At 46.1% G+C, this 9,914-nt stretch overlaps 1 long non-coding RNA gene across 1 annotated transcript in view; it reads right to left on the reverse strand.

The window, feature by feature from the left end:
* LOC135919891 (uncharacterized) overlaps window positions 1–9,087 on the reverse strand; it is an 84,246-nt gene extending 75,159 nt beyond the window's left edge. The window contains exon 1 of the long non-coding RNA XR_010570082.1: window positions 8,961–9,087. This is a non-coding gene — a long non-coding RNA (uncharacterized lncRNA). The remainder of the gene's footprint in view (window positions 1–8,960) is intronic.
* Window positions 9,088–9,914: the final 827 nt, after the last annotated feature.

Below are 9,914 nucleotides of genomic sequence, written 5' to 3' on the forward strand. Positions count from 1 at the left end.
AGATGGTATAATCGTACCGCATCTTGTGCCATCTGGGTGAGCGAACACGAAATGCGTTGTTGGATATATTCAATGAATCCAGGTGGAATGGAAATGTTCCTCAAGAATGGAAGACAAACCGTATGGTACCGCTCCTTAAACCTGGCAAGTCACCACTAGAGCTCACGTCATTCCGGCCCATCGCGCTGGCTAGTTGCATAGGGAAGGTGATGGAACGCATGATCCTTGCCAAATTGGAGTGGTACCTGGAACGCTACAAAGTTTACCCAAATGCTATGGCCGGTTTTCGGCGTCTCCGCTGCTCCATTGGTAATGCCATCGAACCGGTCATTTACGTCCAGCATCAAAATAGATGTAAATGGCTATCTGTCGCCATGTTTCTGGAGGTAAAAGGAGCTTATGACAATGTTGCTCATGGCGCTATACTTGATGCTCTTGAATCTGTTGGTCTTGGTGGCCGAGTGTACCGGTGGACCCGCAACTACTTTCACATGAGGTCGTTTTATGTGCAGACTGATGACGGTCCGACCTCTCAACACTACACACACCGTGGTGTTCCCCAAGGTGGCGTCTTGAGCCCCACACTATCCAATCTTGTCCTTGTTGGTCTCGTGGAACGCATACCAAGTGTTGTCCAGATATCAAGGTACGCCAATGATATATGCGTGTGGACATCAGGTGTAACACGTCCTCAGGTGCGCGCGAGGCTTCAAAAAGCTGCGACTTCAAAATCGGCGTATCTTGGCGAATAAGGTCTCCAGATTTCACCAGAGAAATGCGCACTGGTCGCGCTTACGCGGAAGCCAATGATGTCCTACGCCATATTTATCCATGAGAAAAATTTACGTTACTACAGAACGCACAGATTCTTAAGGGTGATCACTGATCGATACCTTAGCTGGACTACCAATGTGGCCTACCTGGAAAAACGCCTAACGCCCATTTCACACCTTTTCAAATTTCTTGGAGGGAAAAGGTGAAGCACGTCAGTAACACGCGATGTTAAAACTCTACAGGACGCTGTTTCTCTGGGATCTGAAGTACAGCTTACCTTTACTGAGCAATATCTGCAGGAGTAACATCCGCACAATCGAGAGTGCACAGGCGGAGGCACTCAGAGTTGTCTTGGATTTCCGCGCTGCACATCAACAGCAGAGACAATCATGTTAGCCCAAGATTACCCAGTCACAACTCATATGATATTGGAAGTGCTCAGAGCACACATCAGGCACGTTGCCCGCGCCCGTTTCGATCACCTCGCCGCCACCGCCCAGTGCCTCTTTCTCTTTTTGCCAGGAGATATCGGCGTACCATGACTGCCTCCCTAGAGATCATACGCCGGCCGAAAGGCTCGTAGCACCTCCTGGGTGTTTGGTTCGCTCACAAGTTCTACTCTCACTACCGGGAATTCGAACGAAAGCAGGACTTTGGTCGCCAACTCTCAAGCAGCCATCTCTACTCATGCTGCACGAGACATACAAGGACGATCTCCAGATTTACACTGATGGCTCGACAACTGTGGACAGATCTACAGAGGTTGGATCTTTCCCGAAAAAGCCATGCCCATTCAGTTTAAAACATCTCACCGGACAACGTCGACTACTGCGGAGCTTGCTGCACTTCGCAGCGCACTTCGCATGATCCATAAAGACCTACCTCGAAGATGGAGCATATTCACCGACTCGAAGGCAGCCCTGCATTGTTTGCTATCCGCTCTACGTCGTGGAACACAAGACCAACTTGTGCTAGAAATAAGGCAGTTATATCACCAGCTAGCAGAGAAAGGACACGGAATCACTTTTCAATGGCTCCCAGGCCACTGCGGCATCAAGGGCAACGAAAACGCCGATGAAGCTGCTAGGAGGGCTCACGAAGATGCCGTGAAGGAACCCATCCCTCTATCAAGAACTGACGCAACAGCAAAGCTTCGCATACTAGCGCGTGATGCCGCACGATCCATGTGGAACACCCCAGCTTTCCGACATACTCGACTGCACCGCCTGGACCGATCCCTCCGATTACGCATTCCATCTGGACTATCCCGAATCGAAACAACTGTTCTCTGCCGGCTATGGCTAGGAGTGTATTTCACGAATGTATTTACTTGCCGCATCGGAATGACTCACATTGCTACCTGTGATAGTTGCGGCAGCGAGGAAACAATCTAACATATTGTCTGTCATTGTCCTCGCTACAGCTCCCAGAGATAGTCGCTCGTAACGGTATTGGCACGCCTCGATGACCGGCCGTTTTCTGAGCAGACAATCTTGGAGTGCCGGCTGATGTGACTTTCACACCAGTAGGTGGTGAAGGCACTACTGAGGCTTCTCCGGTCAAGCGACCTGCTTGAACGACTGTGACACTCCTGCATTCCTTTGTGTGTGTGTGTTTCTATTTTTTTCTTTCTCCTCTCCCACTCTTTTCATGTGTGTGCATTTTTTAAAGATCTTTCTGTCTCCCTTCACCCCTTCCCCAGTGCAGGGTAGCAAACTGGATATCTATCTTCCGGTTAACCTCCCTGCCTTTCTCGTCTCTTCAATCTCTCTCTATCTCTTAATTCACTTACTTAGGAATATAAATACTATGTTTTTATCATTACTTTGCTTCGAAAATTTTTGCAAGTGAACCAAAACCGTTATGAACCATTACCGATAATATTTTTTTTAGGTCCGGAGCAGAACCGGTTCGCAACGTTCTTCAGTGGAGCGAAGCTAAAACCCGAACGAAAACCATGCCGTTCCGACACCCCGTGCAAGACACACCAGGTTGTATTTGCTCAATCCATTAAAAATGTTGCTTCGCCTCGCGATTGGAAAATCAGTGATCTTGGCGTCCTTCTTGAAGACGCACTAACCTTAGGTCTACACGTTAAGGCTATCACGCTACGAGCGTTCAAGTGCTTACTATTCGTCGGTTGTCCAGATTTTAGAAACCATGGCTTCTTTCTCAAATTATACACCACTGTCTGTCGTATAGTGCTGGGATACGCCTCGGCAATATGGGACGCCACTTGCAACGCGTACAGTGACATTATCGAGAAGGTGAAAAGAAAGTCTTGTGTACCTACGCGCAATATATTTCTTCCCAGGCTGGCAATCCTTTTTCTAACCCTAAACCCATGCTTCCACTTTCCACCCTCTGATCAAGGCGTGTTAAAGTGGTTCTTGTATTTATTCACAAGCAATCGAAACACGGAAGAATATGTTGTTCCGACCACTTTTCCAAATTCAGACGAAAGGCGCGAAAACGACGACGACACCCAGATGGACAGACACGTACCAAGCGCTTCGCATTGTGTTTGTCGCACTATCGGTCAGATCACGCGAGCTCGCTATGTATATAACTCCGTGCATTACGTTAGGTTGGGACATTCAGTTGAACCCCGATTACATGGGAGGCATCAGGTAAATTATTATGTAAAAGAAACGTGGTAATATATAAAGGACAGAGAGAGAGAGAGAGCATCGATTGTTAAAAGCAGAAGTGACTAATTATTGTTTGTTGTCTGCTCTTGTGCTGCGCTTCCTTTTCCTTCATAGATGAAGTCGGAACGAGACGGATACAGCACGTTATCGCTGTGACTTGCTATTTGGTCCCGCAGGTATGAGCGACCGGACCCATTTATTCGTGTAATTTTAGAATATCTCCTTGATTGCATAAGTCATACTGCCACTTTGTGGAGGCACTTGAAAAGGACGCCCGAACAGGACGCATGCCCTGCATGCGAGCGCGCAGAGGCCGCACAATGCAGTGATCGTAGCATGGCGGTCATATTGCGACGCAGCTTCAAGGCAGCACCACGTTTCGCTGGGGCAAGCCCTAATTTTTTGTTTTGTTTTCGTGTTCCTTATTCACTTTCGTCTCTTTCCCAAAAGACCGTGCGCTTATGCTCGCTCCACTGCAAACGTTTCCATCCCGCTGTTGCGTACTTTTTTTTTTTTCGGGACGTACGCCCGGGGGCCAAGCAGGCGTTGCGCACCTCCTCCCTACCAACAGAGGACCGCAGAGCCGCCATATTCCGGCACCGCAGCGACGTAGGCCGCCGGCGCGCCTAGCGCAGAGAAGAGAGGAGAAGGCCCGCAGGTGGCGTCACTCACGACCTGTTCTCCCGGTAAATTACTTGGCGCAGAATTTATGAAAGATCCTTTCACGGGCAGCTCACGACGCGGGTTCGAGCCTCGACTCACCGGAGCCGTTCCTTTGAATAGGCGTCCAATGAAGCCCAGGCCCGCGGAACGAGCGTCGAGCGCTGTGGCGCTTTTGTTCGCGAGAGCTCCATTAGGCGAACTTGGCTCGAACCGCGTGCACTGGGAGGAGAGGGGGAAAATAAGAGAACGAGAAAAAGCTTTCTCGAAAGTCGGGCCTATTCCGAGTAGCCACGTGGGCAGACGTTCGAGCTCCGAGCCGCGGATGACGGCACTCGAACGAATGGAGTCGTGCCTGTTTTCTTAGCGTCTCCACGGGTAAAGCGAGCCTGTTACTAAGACCCTCAACATTAAATATACACGACGTCTTGTATCTGATGAATCACCTAACACTGTCTCGTTCACCTTCCATCCTTTGCGAGTCTCAAGAATAAAGCTCTCCATCGGGCCAGTGTCCGAAGGCATGTATATGGGCGTTAAACATTAGTGCATATTGCTTTCTAATTTCTTGCAACTTGTTTTGAGGTACGGAAGAAGGAAGGGAAAGAGATAAGAAGAAGGCAGGTAGGTTAACCAAAATCACGTCCGGTTGGCTACCCTACACCGGGGGAACGGGAAACGGGGAAAACAAAGATAACAGGGAGAGAGAGGAGGGAAGCAAATTGCAGTGAGTTCGATGACGTGTGTGGCCTCACAGAAATTGCATTAATAGTCACAAATGGTCGCACAAGCCCGTCGTCCTTAAGAAGCACAAAAGTACCTTCACCGCTTTACGGAACATGATGTAATCGTAAATGACGAGAAATTCTAGACAGGCTACCTGCGTACTAACGCGAAATAATTACAAGTTTTAGAGATGTACGGTATTTTTCACGTCGCAAGTTTTCTGATATCCAAAGGATGCATTTTACCAACATGTAATAAAGGGCCACGTCACATCTGAAAGCGCGAGTAATAAACTGCTCCTTTGTATAGCCACCTGCTTTGTGCAACTTAGCCTACCTTTGTAGGGGCAGAAACTCTACAGCTGATTTAGAATATAAATATTTCCAATTTGCAAATATTCAGGCGCACATGTGGATTATAATTTAAGTGCAGGAAATCTGTGTTGCGCAGAACCGTCTATTTTTCAATAGAAAGGTGCTATCACCGGTTAGGATGTGAGCACTGCATTTGTATGTGTGTTGCAGTGCCCGTTTTTTGCCTTTAGCACTTTTCTTTGTGTTTTCCGCATGCAAACTAAGTTTGAGAACTTCGTCAGAGTAATAATCGAAATGCTTCTCCTTTCCGCTCGAATACTATCATGTTCGAGAACCTATCTCCAAGCAAGTGGTTATTTATTTAATATTTTCCAGTGCGTAGGCATCCAAACTCATTGACTTGCTCTTAGATACTCCGTCAACTGTGGTAGCTATTTACAGCTCATGCGACTCAGTAGTACTCTGTCACATGCGTTTGATGTTCGTTTTTACGCATGTGTTATTGTATTCCGCATACATAGTACGCATATTCATCGCGGACGAAAATTCGTGAGTGAAAGCTCTACAGTGGCATGCATATAGCCTCATTGACACCTTCTTCACCTGTATAGCAGGTGAAGGAGAGTGCCACCCGGATACACCTGGGGCCGAATTCACAAAGCTTTTCGTTCGCAAGTGCTGTTTATAATTGGCTGGTTGCCTTTGCTAATAATATGCCCCAGATCACTATTGGCTGGCACGAACGCTTTTAGCGTAAGAATGTTTTTGTGAATACGGGCTCCGGTTCTTAAGGGGTGTTTTTTTTTTCGTCTGAAGTGATTCGAAGACTGCGAAAACCTCTGTAGTGCACTGCTAAAGCCAACAAGCCAGTGCGCGATCACATTTCAGGGAATGACAATGCTTTTATGTTAAAGTACCGCCCACGGTAGCCACCTGCATGTTATAATTACCACAGGGGCGCAAGCTTTACCGATGCAACAATGTTGTAATATTACATGATAATTTCGCAAACTACCCATCTCGAAAGCATGACCTGTCTTCTCAGCACTGTCCCATTTCCATGTCGGGTTGTTTTTTTACGAATATCTTCCACTTCGCCCTGTCAATTAATCATTAATTCCTGGATAAGGTACTCATCAGGGCGAGTTGGAATTGCGAATCCATGGTAGCTTTCAGCCTAAATTCTGCGTTGAAAGCTATTATTACTCAGCTTACCCGCTTTTCAATCTTCTTTGATATTGCCTTGCACGTCTCCTGGACCAACCATGTTCCTTCTCGCCGTTCGAGTCAATAGTCATTGTCTTCCTGCCAACATAGTTCGCTTTCGCTCTAAATTTGGAGCGTGACCATTCCTCGAATGTATACCTGTTCCGCACTTCATCTTCCCTGTCACTCCACTTATTCATTCCGGCCATCTTCGCTTCGGGCTCTTAAATCTCCTGAATGTTAACTTCGTAATCACAAACGCTTCGATTCCATTTAGAATTGCGGGTCGCACTTGAACCGCTGTCTGTCGAAGTGAAATCATGGTGTTCTAACACGTCATAAAGGATGGAGCTACGTAGCCTCATGGCGCTTTATCTTGCCTTTACAATGAATTCGAGCAGTCTTTAAATTGAACTTTAGCAACTTTCAACATTGCCCTTGCGGTCAAATAAATTACACGTTTGAGTTAATAGCACTAAGGAACAAGGTTGAATTAATTCATCTACTCTTGAAATCAGTTTAGATTTTTGTGTAGAGAAGCGACATGCGAAGTCAGCATTGCGAAATTACCTCGTCGACATAAATCTGCCGTTTGATGGGTGAGCACCCTCTAACGTCAGTGAAGAACTAAAGGGGAAAAAATCTGAATCCCACAAAAGCATCCTCCTAGCTCTGGTGCCGATCTGCTCTATGAGCCGGGAAACAATGAAGCCATCCATCTCATCGTTTGAAATCCTCAAAAAAAAAAAAAAGAGGCCACAGTTACGGCGCGATATGTAAGCGGAAAGTGAAGCCGCCTACCATTGCGCGTCCCACTTTTGAGGACATTGGAACGTGCTGACATCTCACGAAACGCCTGCGCAAGTGCGGAGTACGCCACACACGTTCGATGGCAACGTTTGCATTTGTTATATTTGTAGAGCGCGAGCTACGTTATCTTTCGAGGGACACTGGTATACCCCCACATTTATTAGTGTGGGAGCGAGGCTGAATGCAGTCTGTCGTTGGTTAAGTTGAGCTTTCGTTCGTATGTCTAATCTATACACATCAACAATACGTGAAAGTATTGCCTTTGCATGACTTGCAGTGGTTCAAAGCATACTACAGCTCTCTCTGCACCTGAACATGAAAGTACTGAATGCTTCATACGACTTAGTGATTGTCTGTAAGATCTAGCATACATAATACACTTTCATCCTCAACTTCATTTCCCAAACAATCACCGTTTAGAGGCTCTTGAAGCTTCGAAGCTCTGAAAGAAGCACATAGTGCGAAGCGGTCAGAAAGGAGTGCGAAAGAGTACGTGACTATTTATTAGCGCGCGGTTAATATGCAGGGTTGTGCGAATCGCGGCTTTTGAGACCGAATCGAATATGAATCGAACAGTTCCAGAAGCGAATCGAATCGAATATCGAATATTTTTCGAATAGTTTGCGAATGACCTACATCTTTCTCACCATTCATTACATTAGAAAAATTCGGTCCTTGCACTGCACATTATAAAGCATGCTTTATCAAAAGCACACACAAATAATACGCTCGCGGCCAAAGCATAAATATCTGCGGTGATTTCAGAACGAAAAAAATAAAGCAGCTTATATTTAGTTCCAAAGATCACGGAAAATTCTAGCACTATTGTATCATGTTGCAGTGAAGCGTGCTGCATCTACGAATAGAATCAAATCTATAAACAGTCAAACAGGTGTTGCATATATAAACAGCACCACACAGTACCGGTGGCCGAATGCCATGCCTAAACTACACTTTTTGCGACCGGTCATATTTATCCGGAAACGTCTGGCCGTCTGCGCGACGCAGCGTATTCATAATCCTCACTGTGGATGGGATGAAATTTATCGAAATTATGCTTCAACTTCATGTCTGATTACCTATATAGTTGGAGCCATGGACTATTCGAAAACCCTGAGAAAGATATTGGAATTTTTGAACAGTGACTGTTCGATTCGAAACCCGAATCGAATAGGACAATATTCAATTCCTTATTCAAATGTTTCAAATATTCGCACACCCCTATTAATATGTTTAGCTACATTGCAGTGCGTGGCAAAAGCCGTGTATCTTGCTCGTCTCTCACTATGCCGTCATAATGTGATGTACAATTTATCAGCTTCATTTTAAGTTTTACGATCACGTAAAATCAAAAGATTTCACCCAAAATGTGGCCATTCTTTCTAAATCGAAGAGCGGCAGTGCATACAGACTCTCATCTGGTATTAAAATACGGGCTGCGTAAATCCGCAAGCTGAAGGCGATTTCACGCAAGAAAAAGTGCGATCTAACTGACCATATAGAAATATGTTAACAACGTTAACGCGCTCGTTTCGGAGTCCTCTAAGAATAGAAAACTTCGTCGTGGAAGAAAAAAAAATCGTATTTGTCTAGGATTGAAGGGTAACTGCGAAACAAGCAGGCTTCCTGCAACGCATGCGATGGAACTGTGCGCAACCGGTCTTTAGACACTTCAGAATGAGTCCTTCACGCGCACACCTCACATTAGAACTGTCTGATTTCTATTTACCTTTCGTGCTATGATAATTCCAAAACCGCTGAGGGAACACTACAGTGCAGTGAACTGCCGAAATAATTTTACGAAATATGGCACACTCACGCTGTCCGCTGGCCTAGCAACCGCTGTTCCAATGTTTAAACAAAGAAGAAACAAGAAAAAAAAAGAACTGTCATTTTGTGGCTCGTCGCTTACTACGCCTTTGCACTCGCCATTCTACGTGTTCCGCGCCACATTCTAAATCTGCACGTGCACATATCCACCGCTTTTAAAACGAGCGAGAACAATGGGCAAGCTCACCGCAACTTGCTCCGGATAAACTTTTCTTCTTTTACTTGCGATCGATGAGCCTTCTCATGCAGGGTTGATCCATAAATGTAGCATTTATGACACCCGCGCTGGCAAGTTGTCGAGCTCAGGTGCGCACAGTAGCACACGGAACCTCGCCCACACAAGCTGCGTGCGAGTTGGTCTTGGGACCCTGCATGCGTCCGATAGCGATGCTAGCAACGCTCCAGCGACGCCGTTTCGGATATAGAGCACATCATTTGGTAAGCACGGATTTACCGTAAATTTGCGTAGTACATAATTGTCAGTTTATAACTATAGTTTCCATGGTACGTTAGTCAGTGTTCTGCTAGGCTGCCGCAGTTAAATGTAGGCGGAAAGCAAAAAAAAAAAGAGGTTCGTGCACTTAAACTTTGGAGCCCATTAAAAAAACCCCGGGTAGTCAAAATTAATCTCGATTCCCCCCCTTACGGCTTATACCTCATAATCATATCCTGCTTTTAGCGCGTAAAACCTCAGAATTTAATTTTAATTTCTTAATCGACCGGTGCAGGAGTCATTTTATCGGATTCAGCTCCCATTGGGGTTAAAATCTTCCTAGTATCGATGTCGCCGGAGCATGCGGCTATCCGAGTCGCAGTTGATTGCATGTGTAAACAGCAGCTGCCTATAGAGACCCATATTTTGCACTTCAGGCCACACGGAGCCTGCACTCATACATCATATCAAGACATCATATTTCACTGGCTGCCGAGCCATTAGTGCGCT

Source organism: Dermacentor albipictus, chromosome 1 (assembly GCF_038994185.2).
Source record: "Dermacentor albipictus isolate Rhodes 1998 colony chromosome 1, USDA_Dalb.pri_finalv2, whole genome shotgun sequence".
Taxonomy (NCBI): domain Eukaryota; kingdom Metazoa; phylum Arthropoda; class Arachnida; order Ixodida; family Ixodidae; genus Dermacentor; species Dermacentor albipictus.